Here is a 13,405-nt window from a genome sequence, read left to right on the forward strand (position 1 = left end):
TCTTTCTTTCTTTCTTTCTTTCTTTCTTTCTTTCTTTCTTATGTGCCACAATAGAACATCATCCTAAATTATTTTTTAAAATGTTTTGTAAATTGTGGACAATGCAAGTCATTTAATGGTACTAGATAAAGACATGCTGTTCTGGTAGCTCCCGGTCTTAACACTCACATCAATTTCGGAGGATGAATGCAACTGAAGGAAGCCCGGGCGGGTGTGTGGCTGGGGGAGTTAGTCATGTGACTTGCTTCTGGGCCCCCCCCAAGGCAGTGGGCCCCCAGACAACTGTCTCCCCTTGCCTTATTATAGTTACGCCCCTGATATACAGACTGCCTGAATACATCTTTAGTGGTATTCTAAGATTTGTTTTTCATAAGGGTCTTCTTTTCTTTTTACAGGTCTAACTAGCAAAAATGTAGGAGGAGGGAGAACAAGACAGAGAACATCTGTTTCAAGAACATAAAATAATAGAGATGAATAGGAGATATAAGGCTCATGTCAAGTTTGAGTATGATGCCTCATTGTTCATGAACACAAAGCAGAGCCCTCCAGTGCAAAAGTCAAAGCCGTATACCATCCTATATACAAATCCCTTTTCAATCATCTTCATTCAGCACAAAACTACACTAGCACTAGGGAAACTGGGACTACTCTGATCAGTCCTGAGATGCACCACAAATTGTATTTGCAGTAGGAAGTGCATCTGACGGGGATGGAGGAAGAGACCAATACCAATGGCTAGAACGAAACAGGCCATAACATTATTTGTTGTATCTTCACACAGATAGGAATGGCATAAGAGGCGAGTTTCTTCCTGCCATCAAAATACGAAATGACCACTACAACCTGACTGCTGTGATGGGAGAAGCGACCTTTGAAAGGAAGGTAAGTATAGGCCAGCGATAGCTAGCACCATTCATATAGTTTTCATCCACTACGTGGCTGCTCAGCTAATGGATGTGGATTAGCCCAAGAGCCCGTTCCTCTTTTAGATTCCTTAGACTATATTTAAATGGAGCGGGAGCAGGTTCTTGGTCTGATTTGCCCTTGCCCATCATCTCCCCATAGGCTGGCTAACCATAGATGACAGAGTGCCATCATTTCCTCCCCTGCCCACACCCTAGCATGGCACAAAAAGGACCTTCCTTCCAAAACTGCCAATAATTGGCTCTTTAAAATACTCCACTCCATGTACCATGTAAGAACTTCTCTATGGCTCAGACATGAACTGCCATTGGTTTCTGGCTTCAGCAATTACTGGCCATTCATTTGTTATTGATCCTTCTTTCACTGACAACTAGTGAATGATCTGTGGTGAGCCTTCTTACCGTACCTCTAAGAACCTGAGGGCCAGTTATGAGATATTTTGTACCTAGGACACACACACACATTTCTAAGTACAAAATACATTATTAGATTGTCTACTCTACTGGAAAGGGATCTGTCCTGCTGCAAGAAGAAGAAGAAGAAGAAGAAGAAGAAGAAGAAGAAGAAGAAGAAGAAGAAGAAGAAGAAGAAGAAGAAGAAGAAGAAATGTTAATCATCTCAGATTTGAAAAGTTCAAGCATGTTTTGGCTTTCCCCTTTCAAACATCCTGCTATTAGTTACAGCGAGGTAACCAGTATAAAAGGAGACCTACCTCAAAAGATTTAGTAATCTTTGAAATACATTAGCACACACTGCAATTCTTAGGTCATCTGCTCCCCAGAAAGGATGCAATACAGAGTCATCAAAAAAAGTGTTAAATGTGATTAACCCCAACAGTGTATGGCTCGCATTTGTTGTGCTTTTACTCATGGCACTGGATCTCAAATATGGCATAGTGTGCATGATATGGCTGTCACATGCAATATTTATACTACAGTGGTTCAGTAGTCATTTCCTCTTTACTGGGAATCTTGAAATTGTAGTTCTGTGGGGACTGGGATTGAGGAGAACTAGAGACATTAACCAAGAATTCTCAGCAGCTCATAACTACAAGTCCCAAAGTTCTTTGCAGGTAGCCATGGCAGTTAAAGTAATCTAAAATGGGGATGTTTCTACTGTGGTTAATTGCCACTTCAGATTGCTCCCCATCGTGGGGTCGTTCATACAGTGACTTCTTAGCACTCTAGCTTTTATGCGGGTTTTCTACAGGCATTTCTTTATGGCTCAGCGATGAGGAGGAAATCTCCCAATTTACATCATGGTGAATGATTATGCACAAATGAATCATGAAGTACCTTTCCTACTCTACAGGAAGTAGTTTGAAGCAGCTTCCACATGGAAGCTTGACCCTGTGCATGAGAAAATGAGTCAAGATGGTGAGAGGTCCACAGCAGTATGTTTGGTCTCCGTCTAAAATAATTATTTGTAATCCTATGCACAATATATTGACTGGAGAGCAATCTAGATGTACTGGAGGCAGGTCTGTGTGATTAAACCCAGATCTGCTACTATCACAGAGAAAGAGTGTGAATGACGAGCACAGTTAACAGCACTCTTGCATGCCTTCCCACAGCCCTCTCACAGGCACTTTCTTCCCAGCCCGAATCTCATGTGAGCATTGCTGAGAAGAAAGCTCTGGGGTGTAGGGATGTACACACTGGTTAGGGGTAGCTGCTAACTGAGTCAGGTTAGTTAGCTAACTACTAACTTCTCACTGCCGCCGCCACCACCACCACATGAAGGATGCATGCAAGCTGCACCTGCCAGGCCTACTTATCCTGCATCACGTGGCTTTGCAACCTGCCACAGAAGCAGAACCTCCTCCCCTCTGGCTTCCCCATTGGATGGATGGTCAGCAGGAAGGAGGAGGAGACAGAGGGAGAGAAGCTGCCCATGAGACCAAAGGGTTCTGAGTTGTCAAAAAGTTCCAGCTGCTCCCTAGAATTTTGGACACCATAACACATGCAAAAAATGTTGTTTGGTCCCCAAAATAGACTCTATTCCTCCCTATGCAGGTGAGTGCGGGTGTATGTGAGGCAGAACCACTGGTCCATTGGACCCTTCGTTGCGAGTCACGTGTGAATGAAGCCATTATCTTAAATTAAATATACAATTTGGTCCCACGTATTATTAAAAACAGCAACTTTAAAAGGAGTCATGGGGGGGGCGGTCAGGATCTGCACTGCACCAAATGGGGAGAAAGTATTTAACTCTTTGCCCTTTTGCACTGAGATCCAGACCAAAAATGCCCCTTTTGAAGTCTCTGTAAGCCCTCGGAAGGAAACTTCCATAGGCCTTTTTTAAGGTGTTTTTTTTTTTTTTTTAATGCTCGAGGCCAAACTATGCATTTTAACTAATTGAACCATAACTTAATCGAAGTCAGTGAAGTTTATTGAGTGTTTTCTGAATATATGATCTTACCTTTAGAATAATGACTTTTCTCTCTCACCACCTAGAGATGTACACATCAGGTGGTATAAAAATATGATTGATAGATAGATAGATAGATAGATAGATAGATAGATAGATAGATAGATAGATAGACAGAAGTCAGGATTCACTATTGCAATTTTCTCAACATGTTGGGTATTATTTGATGAAGGTGACTGACTAGACATGAGAAGTTTCACTTCAAAGAGCTTGGATGGGGCTGGGTTTGGCTATGACTAGTCATGAAGCTAAGCCCTCCCTATTGCTTTTAAGAATTTGATTGGAAGCATATCAGTTTTATTTCCATTAGAGCATCATTGTGTAAATTTGATCTTTCACATGAAGATGCAGCAGAAGTATTGCCATGAATAATGACACACCAGTGTTAACCAATCCTTTGCATCTAGTCATAAAGGAGATAGGTGCACAAGAAATAGTTACCTACTTGCTTTAAGCAATGCACATATAGTTTCATGTGTGTCCATGAGTCATCAGGGAAGAGAGCAGGAAAAGGAAACACACACACACACACACGATGCATCAAGATGCTTTATATTGACTCATATGATCCCTACCCTTGAGCAATTCAGTACCTAATAAAATTATTAACACCTAATAAAGAGACTTACTTGAGCTTTAAACTTAATGATTGCTTTTTAATCACATATTTCTTTTGATTTTATAAGGCAGTAAATATCTCCTTCATCTCTCTTTAAAAGAAACATGCAGCTTGTATTCCAATGGAATTTAAGAAGTAAAAGCTATGTCCACTTATCCTCTCCATCTTAATCCTGGGTCATATCAAGCCCTACATTTGTCCTACAAAGTGATCTATAGACTCATCTTCAGCTAGTTTAGATAGCTCTTAATCTACCTGTATCACTTTCAGTAACAATCATGTTACTGAAAACATTGATTACGCTGAATACTGTTTTTGGTTTTTTTTGGTAAGGAACACTTTGGACCCAATTAGAAATGATTTAAAGCATGCTGCTTGCTCTTCTTGGGTTTCTTTGTAAAAAGCAGCTGTAGGGCCCCCAATCCAGACGGTGACTGCAGTTGGGGGGGGCAGGGACGCAACCTTTTGCCCCACACCTTTGGCTCCAATAGCAGCTTCCCTCCCAGGGCAAAGAGTAGTTGGGAGAGGGGCTGCTGAGACTGCAGTGCAGGCAGTAAGGGCCATCCCTGCCCTCGCCCACTTTGCTGTGCTCGCACTCTGGATCATTGACTCCCCAGTGCTATTTACAAGCAAACAAACATCGAAGAGCAAATGGTGTGATTCAACCATGTCTAGTTTGTCCCTTTCATAGTAAACCACTATGAACTAGAAGCCTTATTCACATTAGACCGTTCACACATTATGTTCAACACTCATACGACGAGTGTACATTGTACACAGGTATGGATTTGCACACAGGTACAGTCATTCACAGGTTATGTTGAATGCAGGTACAGAAGTACACTTCCTATCTGTACCATGCATTTGAGGGGCCTGTACCCAGGTTCACTTTTAAAATGAACACAGGTTCAGTCATTCACACAAACACGTGTATGAGTGTACAGATCTCTGTACACTTGTACAGCATAATATCTGAACTGGGCTATTTACACATGTAGATTCACACATACATTGAGCTAGTTTGGCCAAGATGGCTGCCAGCACACACAACGAGGATAGAGTCATGCTGTGAGGGCACCTGCTGTGACATCGGTGTAGGAAGTCCCAATGCACTCTCGGGTTGTTTAAACAAGTATTGGGGGCCGTGTATAGAGGGGTGGTTCTGTTCAAGGAAAAACAGCCCTCTTACATGATAAAGGGATATGCTGAGAGCCTGTCACAATGTCCTCTGCAGAATCATGGTGGACATGCTCTCACTGTGTGTTCTGGTGGCTGCCTCATCTGAACCAACCCTTTATGTTCAACAAAGGTACCATAGTCCACTTCGATCTGTACCCTGCATTTGATGGGTACAGTGTAAACAGGTTTACTTTTAAAATGAAGGCACATACACTCATTCACACAAAAACAAGTACATGTGTACAGACACATGAATGCTTGTGCAACATAATGTCTGAATAGGGCTTCTGTCAAGTAGAAGTGATTCACTGATGTGATTTTGTGATTAATTGATGACAGGCAGAGGCATAGCTCATTGGCATAACGTACATTTCTCCCTCAGAAGGTCCCAGATTCAGCCTCCAGGGAAAAAGTAGTAAAGCTGAAAAATATCTCCACTTAAAACCCCAGAGGGCTGCTGTCCAGTACAGGGTAAAATGGACCAATGATCTGAGTTGGTGCAGAGCAGTGATATGCATTTATAAATTCATTCAGACTAAAGAGTGAACAGACAAAGAATGTCAATTTTTTTTAAAGGACCATTGAATTTTCATAGCCTTTCACAGCAACATCTTATTTATTAATAAAATAAGATTGAAATATTCATCTTTATTCAGACAGAATGTTTATAAATAATAAAATTTAGCTATTTAATATGGTCTGTCCTTGAGAACTGGTACTGTATAGTGACAAAGAGCTGTGAGCAAAGCAGCCCCTGGGTCAAATCCTCGCATATTGTGTGGCTAGAGATGATACAGGTGGTTATAAGGATTCCTGAGATAATGTATGTGAGGTGCTCTGTACGGTATAAATGCTGGTAGTCACTTCCTCTCTTCTTATGTGAGCTGGAACTATCCATCCTGGTTTGTCAGCAAAGCACATTTTGGCACAGGAGGCATGTGTGATGACATCACACTGCTCTATACGGGAAGAGTGTCACTGCCCCTGGGGGGTATTTCTGAGGGTGGTGCTGAAGGCAACTCTGTAGGTAGTACAGCAGGGGGTGGTGACAGGTTTTTCTCCAAGACAATACTTAAAGCCATAAAATTAAATTGTGAAAGATGTGTACAGAGGGAAAGCAAACACAGAGGGAAACAACATTCCACGCCTTTTGCAAAATGGAGAAAATGCCTTTTCATTTAAATATTAACATATGGCTTCACTGCTGCTCTGTGGACCAGATGCCAAGGGAATCCTCTGTGTTGAAACCTCACCCTTTGTTTGGTGCAGGGACTGGGTGGGACATAAAGAGAAGCCCCCACAGACCATCCTCTCTTCCTCAGACTTCATGGTGAATTTCTGTAGCATGGGAAGTTCTCCAAGATGGTTGGCGAGAGAGGAGAAAATGTGCAATTCCCCCCTCCCACTCAAGTCTCTGGAAAACATTAATGGATCTTGAGTCTGGTTGTTAATGTTCACACATCCAAGACCAAGTGCCATTCCTCAAATAAAACAAAGAAAGCTCTGAGTCTTTCTTGAGGAGAAATCCCACAGATGGTTGTCAGACCTTTCCCATAAGAGAATGATACTGGGTCTACAGAATGACAGATTATAATGTCACGCTGACTTTTTTACACATGAGAGGAAAGAATGAATATAAAACCCCAGGATATGAGTTCTCGTTTGTTGCTAACACTGATAAGTTGTCTGGCTTGGGGACTTTTGTTCACTTTGCATCACATTAGGTATTCAAATAAGTTATACACACAGATTTATACACACTGTGCCTCAGAATGGGATCCAAACACAGAATTTGTAAGGGAAGAAGAAAGAAAAACATTGTATTGATCCAGAGCTGGAACAAACAAAGCTACTTCATGTCCCCCTTAATTTTACAGTGGGCCAAATCTGGGTTATTAACCAATTAAGTGGACAAATAAAAGATGCTAACGGTAGAGTGTTGGGTTTGAACACAGAAGGCCCAGGCTCATATACCCTCCTTTAGTCATGAAAGCTATTGGGTAGCCTTGAGTAATCTGCAAATTAACAGTTTATTATATACTTAACAGGATTGTTGTGAGGGTGGGTATAGAATCATAGAGTAGTCTATGAATACTCTATGAGAATCAATAATAACTCTATATCATTTGGTATAGAGTTTGATAAGGTATAGAATCATGGAGTTTGAAGGAATCTTGGGGGTCTTCTAGTTCAACCATCTGCTCAATGCAGGAATCTGCTACACTGTGTTCCTGGCAGATGGCAATCCAGCTTCTGTATGAAAACCTCTAGTGAAGCCTTAAACATGCTTGGATAAGGGTATTTCAGGAATCATTTGTTCTTATAAGAACCTGTATGAGAACTATACTCTGCTTCAGATGCCCTTCTCTCTGTCTCCTCTAATATGGGGGGTGGGGGTATACAGGTGGGTGCTAGAAACAGGGTCTGTGTGGCTGTGGCACCCAGAATGGGGAATGGCCTCCCAAGAGAGAGAGACCTGGCCATTTCATGGCCCGCTTTCAGATGGACTTTGAAAACAGTTTTATTCCATCAGGCCTCTGTTTTTATTTCACAGCTGCTTTTTAATATTTTTGGCTGCTTTATATTTTTTTAAATCATTTGGTATCATATCTTTTTATTGTTTGCTGTACATGGTTGTAAAATGCCTTACATATATCTTGACACAGAAAAGTGGAATATCATTATAGAAAGAAAATAAGTAAATTGCCCATTCCCATAACCCAGCTGTCTAATTTAATAGACATTTGGCTAGTTTTTAATAAACTGTAAATGGCGAGTGGTGGGAGAGAAAAATCACAACAGGAGGGAGGAAAGAGGTCACAATCTCATATAATTCCTGTCTTGACTGTAGAAGTCACAGATGTATAGCAAGAAAAGGCATACTATAAAATCTTGATGAATACATTCTTCTAGATACAGACCACATCTTTTGCTAGTGTAACTTTTCACTCATTTCAGTAGAAATTTGCTGCTTTTTACTATTTAAGAATTGATTTACTAGCCAACATCCCAAGTAAGGGTAATGAATGGAGAAGGCTTCCCTGCACACATGGAGGGAAAGGGCAGCTTTAGGTGATTCTATCTTCCCTCTACCTCCTGAAAATATGTCCCCTAGTGTCCCACAACCATCAGGAACTTATTTTCAATGTCAGTTATAGAAGAAAGGTGGGAAGGCAGTTTTGTGGAAGGAAGGTGGGATCCCTGAAAATTGCCCACTCCTATGTACACATGTGGAACTCTTATATACAACTCTTATTTTGGATGTAGGCTATTGTCTGTATTTATTTGGTTTCTATTCTGCTCTATCCCAGGAGCTCATATGCTGCTCAGCCATCATGTACATTTTTATTTAGAAATCTATATTTAGGAACATTTTTATTTAGGGCATCTTTATTTAGAAATCTATATTTAGGAACATTTTTATTTAGGACATCTTTATTTAGGAATCTATATTTAGGAACAGAGGCTGACATTCTCCACAGGGCTAGGAGAGGGGAAGTATCCCTGCAGAGATGAAAATAGACTTCTCCCTCCAGGTTGAGTATTCACTTGCAGGAATCTGTCCCTTGTGGTGTGTCACTCTCAGAGCCAGATTTCTGCACGTGAGAACTCGACCCGGAGGGAGGAGAGAACAGCAAAAATCATACATGCTCCTCCACTCTGTCTTCACTGAGGCTGCAGAGGGAGACGGGGTATGTACTTAGGCTCCACCTTTTTTTTTGCATCTCCGCAGGGCTACGTCCCTTGTCCTAGCCCTGTAGAGGTGGTAAGCAATTTTTTATTTAGGAATCTATATTCCTGCCTTAGTACAAAAGGCTTAGGATGGCTTTTTGTCCCCCACAGAGCTCGGCCAATGATGAAGTTAATAGGCAAGCAGATTTACACAAAGCATGGATTTAGCTCCACATTCTTTCTGACTGGTGGAGAAAGCTCAGTCTTACAAATAAACATCATGTTTTTTGTTCTTTTATCGATTATCTGATTGCAACATATGGTGGAGTTTCTTTCCAGTGATCTTGTTTTCCACTTGCCAAGTTACCAATATGCCATGAAAAGTACACTCGGCTCAACAGAAGAGGCAAGATGTACAGCAGAAATGGTGTGGTCTGTTGCAATAAATTACAGGTTTCCTTTTCATGTACAGCACTAAAGGCGGCATTGATGCAATTTGGTACAGCTGGTCATAGCATGAAAACATGCATCTGTAGATGGAGCAGGCAGACTGGAGGAAACTGACTTGTATTTTCTGGAATGTATCACCATTAAAAAAAAAGGTGAAGGAAACAGCAGGGGGGACTGTAATTTTCATTCCTGGTCACAACAAACTGTAATAACCTTTATTTCTCCTTATGGAATTCCAAAACTGTGAAACCTACAAAACCTACAAAACCTAATAAACACTTTTACTTTATTAGATAACAATTAGCAGATACAATCAGGTTGTAGCAGTTCCTCTAAGACAAAACTGTGCAGAAATAATTCTGTAGAACATGAAATCATAAAATGCTAGCAGCTGGAATAATGAACTGATGTTACAATACTCCTAGTCCATACCTTGAGGCCTAAACAACATATTTAAGTCTTTTCTGTCTGAAAAACATAATGAAGAAAGAAGTGGGAACTGGCCTGCTAACATGTTATTACAAATAGAGAGAGAAGGAAGAGATGTAAGGAGGCAAAGGGATCAGATGTTTTGGAAATTGATGCTGAACCACACAAGTATGGGTTGGAGACAGTCATTTTTTAAAGAGGGCTGGAGAATAGCATCACTTCCCCGATGCACACACATTTCTTTTATCCCACTCTCATGTCTGCTCAGAGAGGTTTTGAGGCTTTAATACATTACAAAAACCTGCAAAACCTGGTTTCCAGAGGTGGAAACTGGGCGAGTGTACACGCACTCCAGCCTATGGTTCCTTTTTCAAACTTCTTTTAAATCAGGGGGCGGGCAGGTGGGCCCTGTCATCCACTGTAGAGTGTTCTTCCTATAGCAATAACATCTCATTTTCCATATTCAAAAGTTTTTCATCCTGTTTGAGCCAATTTTCATAAGGATTCTAGGGAAACTCCAGTCAGTCCACTTTTGCTTCTCTAAACAGTTCTCGGAAGTTTTTGAGTTTTAGTTACCAGAGGCAAGGGTGGGACAAACTAAAAATGTGCATACCATAGCAAATGCTGCTGCTCTCAGATCACTTTAAGTTTTTCTAAAAAGTGTTGTTTGTCTCCAGCCATAAATTGTCTCCATGGAAATCACAAATGGCCCAAGATCTAAAGAACTATGCACTTACTTCTGTGCATCCCAAGAGTTGTAGCTTTTGTACCTAGAAGAATGTTTATGGACAGTATGCATAAGTTTTGCCCTTATTTTTCTCCATATCCCCTGAATATGCTCTTTCACTGTGCCCTGAACCAAGTCTGTGTGAGCCCAGTAAGCACCTTAAATGTTGGAGATCCTGTTCCAGGTTCCTACCCCATCAGAAGTGTGGCAGGTGGGGACCCCATGACAGAGCCTTCTCTGTGATGGCACCTGACTTGTGAAATGATCTCTATAGGAAAGGTTGCCTGACACTAAGTTTATTTTCCTTGGTGCCAGGAGAAGACCTCATTATTTGCCCAGGCCTTCTAGACTTTACTTATCCAGCTTTTATAGTATGTTCATATGCTGCGGAGTCTTTTTTTTTTTTTTTTAGTGCATTATTATATATTGCTGCATTAAAAATCCTGCAAGTTTTTTAACCTGAAGGGCAGGATAAAAATACTCTCAATGAGCAAACAAACAAAATTTCATAACAAAGCAGTTCAATACAGTTCAAATGTAGACCTCTGGAAGTTTGAAAAGCAATGTGGACTGAAATAATATGACACACCATATAAATGTTGGATATTATGAACCCTGCCATCTATTAAGATCTTTGGGGAGGTTCATCTGAGGGTGCCACCAGCGCATCTGTTGATGAGTCTGCCTTCCCCAGAACTGTGGAATGCACTGCCTACTGCGAGTAGAGCAGCTCCATCCATGTTGGCTTTTAGGAAACAACTAAAGACACATCTCTTCAGACAAGGTTTTAGCAATTTGGTAGTTTGTATGGATATTTTAATTTGATATATTTTTTTAAAATTGTTAAAATTTCTTGGTTTGGTTTATTGCTGTAAGCTGCCTAGAAACTTTGGTAGTGGGCAGTATACAAATATGTTAAACAAACAAACAAATGTTAAGAAAGAAAGAAAGAAAGAAAGAAAGAAAGAAAGAAAGAAAGAAAGAATTGTGCAAAAATATGCGCAGAAGCTCTGTTTTCTTTGGTTTGCAGTTGAATTGGGCTAAGAAGGAAAAAGTCATTGCCTTGCAATGGAGTGCTTGTACAGTTGTGCAGGAGTGCGCTTGCAAGGCTGCAGTGTGATAGAGGGTCATCCTTTGCTCTGTTGTGCAACAGCGTTTGTGCAATTCTGCAGTCCTGCAGAAGAGCACTCTTGTGCAACTGTGTAAATGCTCCATTGCAAGGCCAATGGAACATTGTGTAATGTCAGCCACTTTTTTGGTTCCTCTTATATTCACTCCCAAATGATTTCACAACACAAAACTGTTCCTACATTAGGCTTATATTTGCTGTGGAGGGAGTGGGGGCGGGGTGGGTGGGTTTCAACATTACATGTTTTGTAGAAAGAAAGGAGCCAGGGTGTGTGCCCAGACAACAAATTTCTATAATCTCTAAAGCTATAATTTACTTTAGAAATGTGTGGTTACCTTGAAGAAGAAAAGGCCTGACTTACCAGTCTAATGAATGACTCAGGTGTGAGACATGTGCAATGAAAAGTGAAGTGTTTTTAAAAAGCTAATAGTTTCAGAAAATGCAGACAACAATGCCTTTCAGACCTCTTCCACTTACATTCTTCAAGGAATTCTTAAATTAAAGGAGAGATTATGCTCTACTGACCAGGGACATGTCACAAATTAATTGAAATGCAATATGCATAGATTTGAGTTGAACACAACTTTAAAAGTATTTTGTATGGGGGAACTTTCAACAAAATGTTGCTGTGTATGTCCATCCCTTAAGAAAAGGGCTCCTGTTTAGGACTTCCACTAGCTTGGAACAAGAATCGTGTAGTGCATTTCAAGGCCTTGAAATCTCCCCCTCCCATGCTGTACAGTGTTCAAGAGTCAGGTCTGGGGCTGGCTGACTGAGGATACACTAGCTTACATTCTGTGCAGTGATCTGCCAACCTGCATCATTATACACCCCACCCATGTTGCTTCTGAAGTTGGAGAGGCTCAGTGCCTACTAAAACTCACACACTGCTTAGGAACATAGGAATGTGGGAAACTGCCATAGGACCATAGGTCCATCTAGCTCAGTATTGTCTTCACAGACTGGCAGTGGCTTCTCCAAGGTTGCAGGCAGGAATCTCTCTCAGCCCTATCTTGGAGAAGCCAGGGAGGGAACTAGGAACCTAGATCTCTTCCAGTGCTCACACATCAAGTCTCCCATTCATATGCAACCAGGGTGGACCTTGCTTAGCTAAGGGGACAGGTCATGCTTGCTACCACAAGACCAGCTCTCCTCTCCTGAGAGCATTCCACAGATGGCAAACCCCTCTCATTTGAACCAATTAAAGCTTGTCACAGCCCTGATACAATACCAAAGTTTTTTTGCAATTCAATTGAACCATTTTTGGAAGGTCATCCTTCAGTTCATTCTCTCACTAGTGCACACACCCTGCCAAAATGATGCAGTCCATGAGGGTTTATGTAGATTGTGGTTATTTGGCTTTGCAGTTCACAGAGCCAAGATGTCATTGGTAGTGGTAATGATGGTAACAAGTAGTGATGGTGACAGGACGGAAGCCGCAGCCCAAGCATGACACTTCCCCCAGAGATGATAAAGCATTACACACTCACCCACAATCAAAAATAAGTCAAGCATGTTTCTGTATTGTATCAAAATCTAGCAATGCTTGCCTGTCCAGAGATGGCTGTGGGACAAAAGAAATGTATGTGTACACCAAGGCCAATTATGTCAATGGTGCCTGCCAGTTTTCCCTAATGAGGCAAATATCAGCATAGGGAGGTGCCAGTCAGTGGCAAAGCTAATCAGCTGGAACTGGGGAGGCTGAAAATTAAAATGATTTAGGAAAAACAAATAAGAAAAATTCTGATTTACCTGCACAACTATTTGTGATACATCTGATGTTTAGCCCAGTCTAATGACCAGCCACTGACTACCAAGGCAATTCCTTGGGCTGTGAGAGTCTTCC

General features: G+C 41.2%; 2 long non-coding RNA genes across 3 annotated transcripts in view; one reads left to right on the forward strand and one right to left on the reverse strand.

The window, feature by feature from the left end:
- The window catches only part of LOC128339437 (uncharacterized), a 115,703-nt gene extending 114,830 nt beyond the window's left edge, over positions 1–873 (forward strand). Inside the window, exon 4 of the long non-coding RNA XR_008313041.1 lies at positions 782–873. This is a non-coding gene — a long non-coding RNA (uncharacterized LOC128339437). The remainder of the gene's footprint in view (positions 1–781) is intronic.
- LOC128339398 (uncharacterized) overlaps positions 1–13,405 on the reverse strand; it is a 110,971-nt gene that overhangs the window by 68,268 nt on the left and 29,298 nt on the right. The gene's annotated exons all lie outside the window — the stretch shown is intronic.

The sequence above is a fragment of the Hemicordylus capensis genome, chromosome 1 (genome assembly GCF_027244095.1).
Source record: "Hemicordylus capensis ecotype Gifberg chromosome 1, rHemCap1.1.pri, whole genome shotgun sequence".
In the NCBI taxonomy this organism is placed as follows: Eukaryota; Metazoa; Chordata; class Lepidosauria; order Squamata; family Cordylidae; genus Hemicordylus; species Hemicordylus capensis.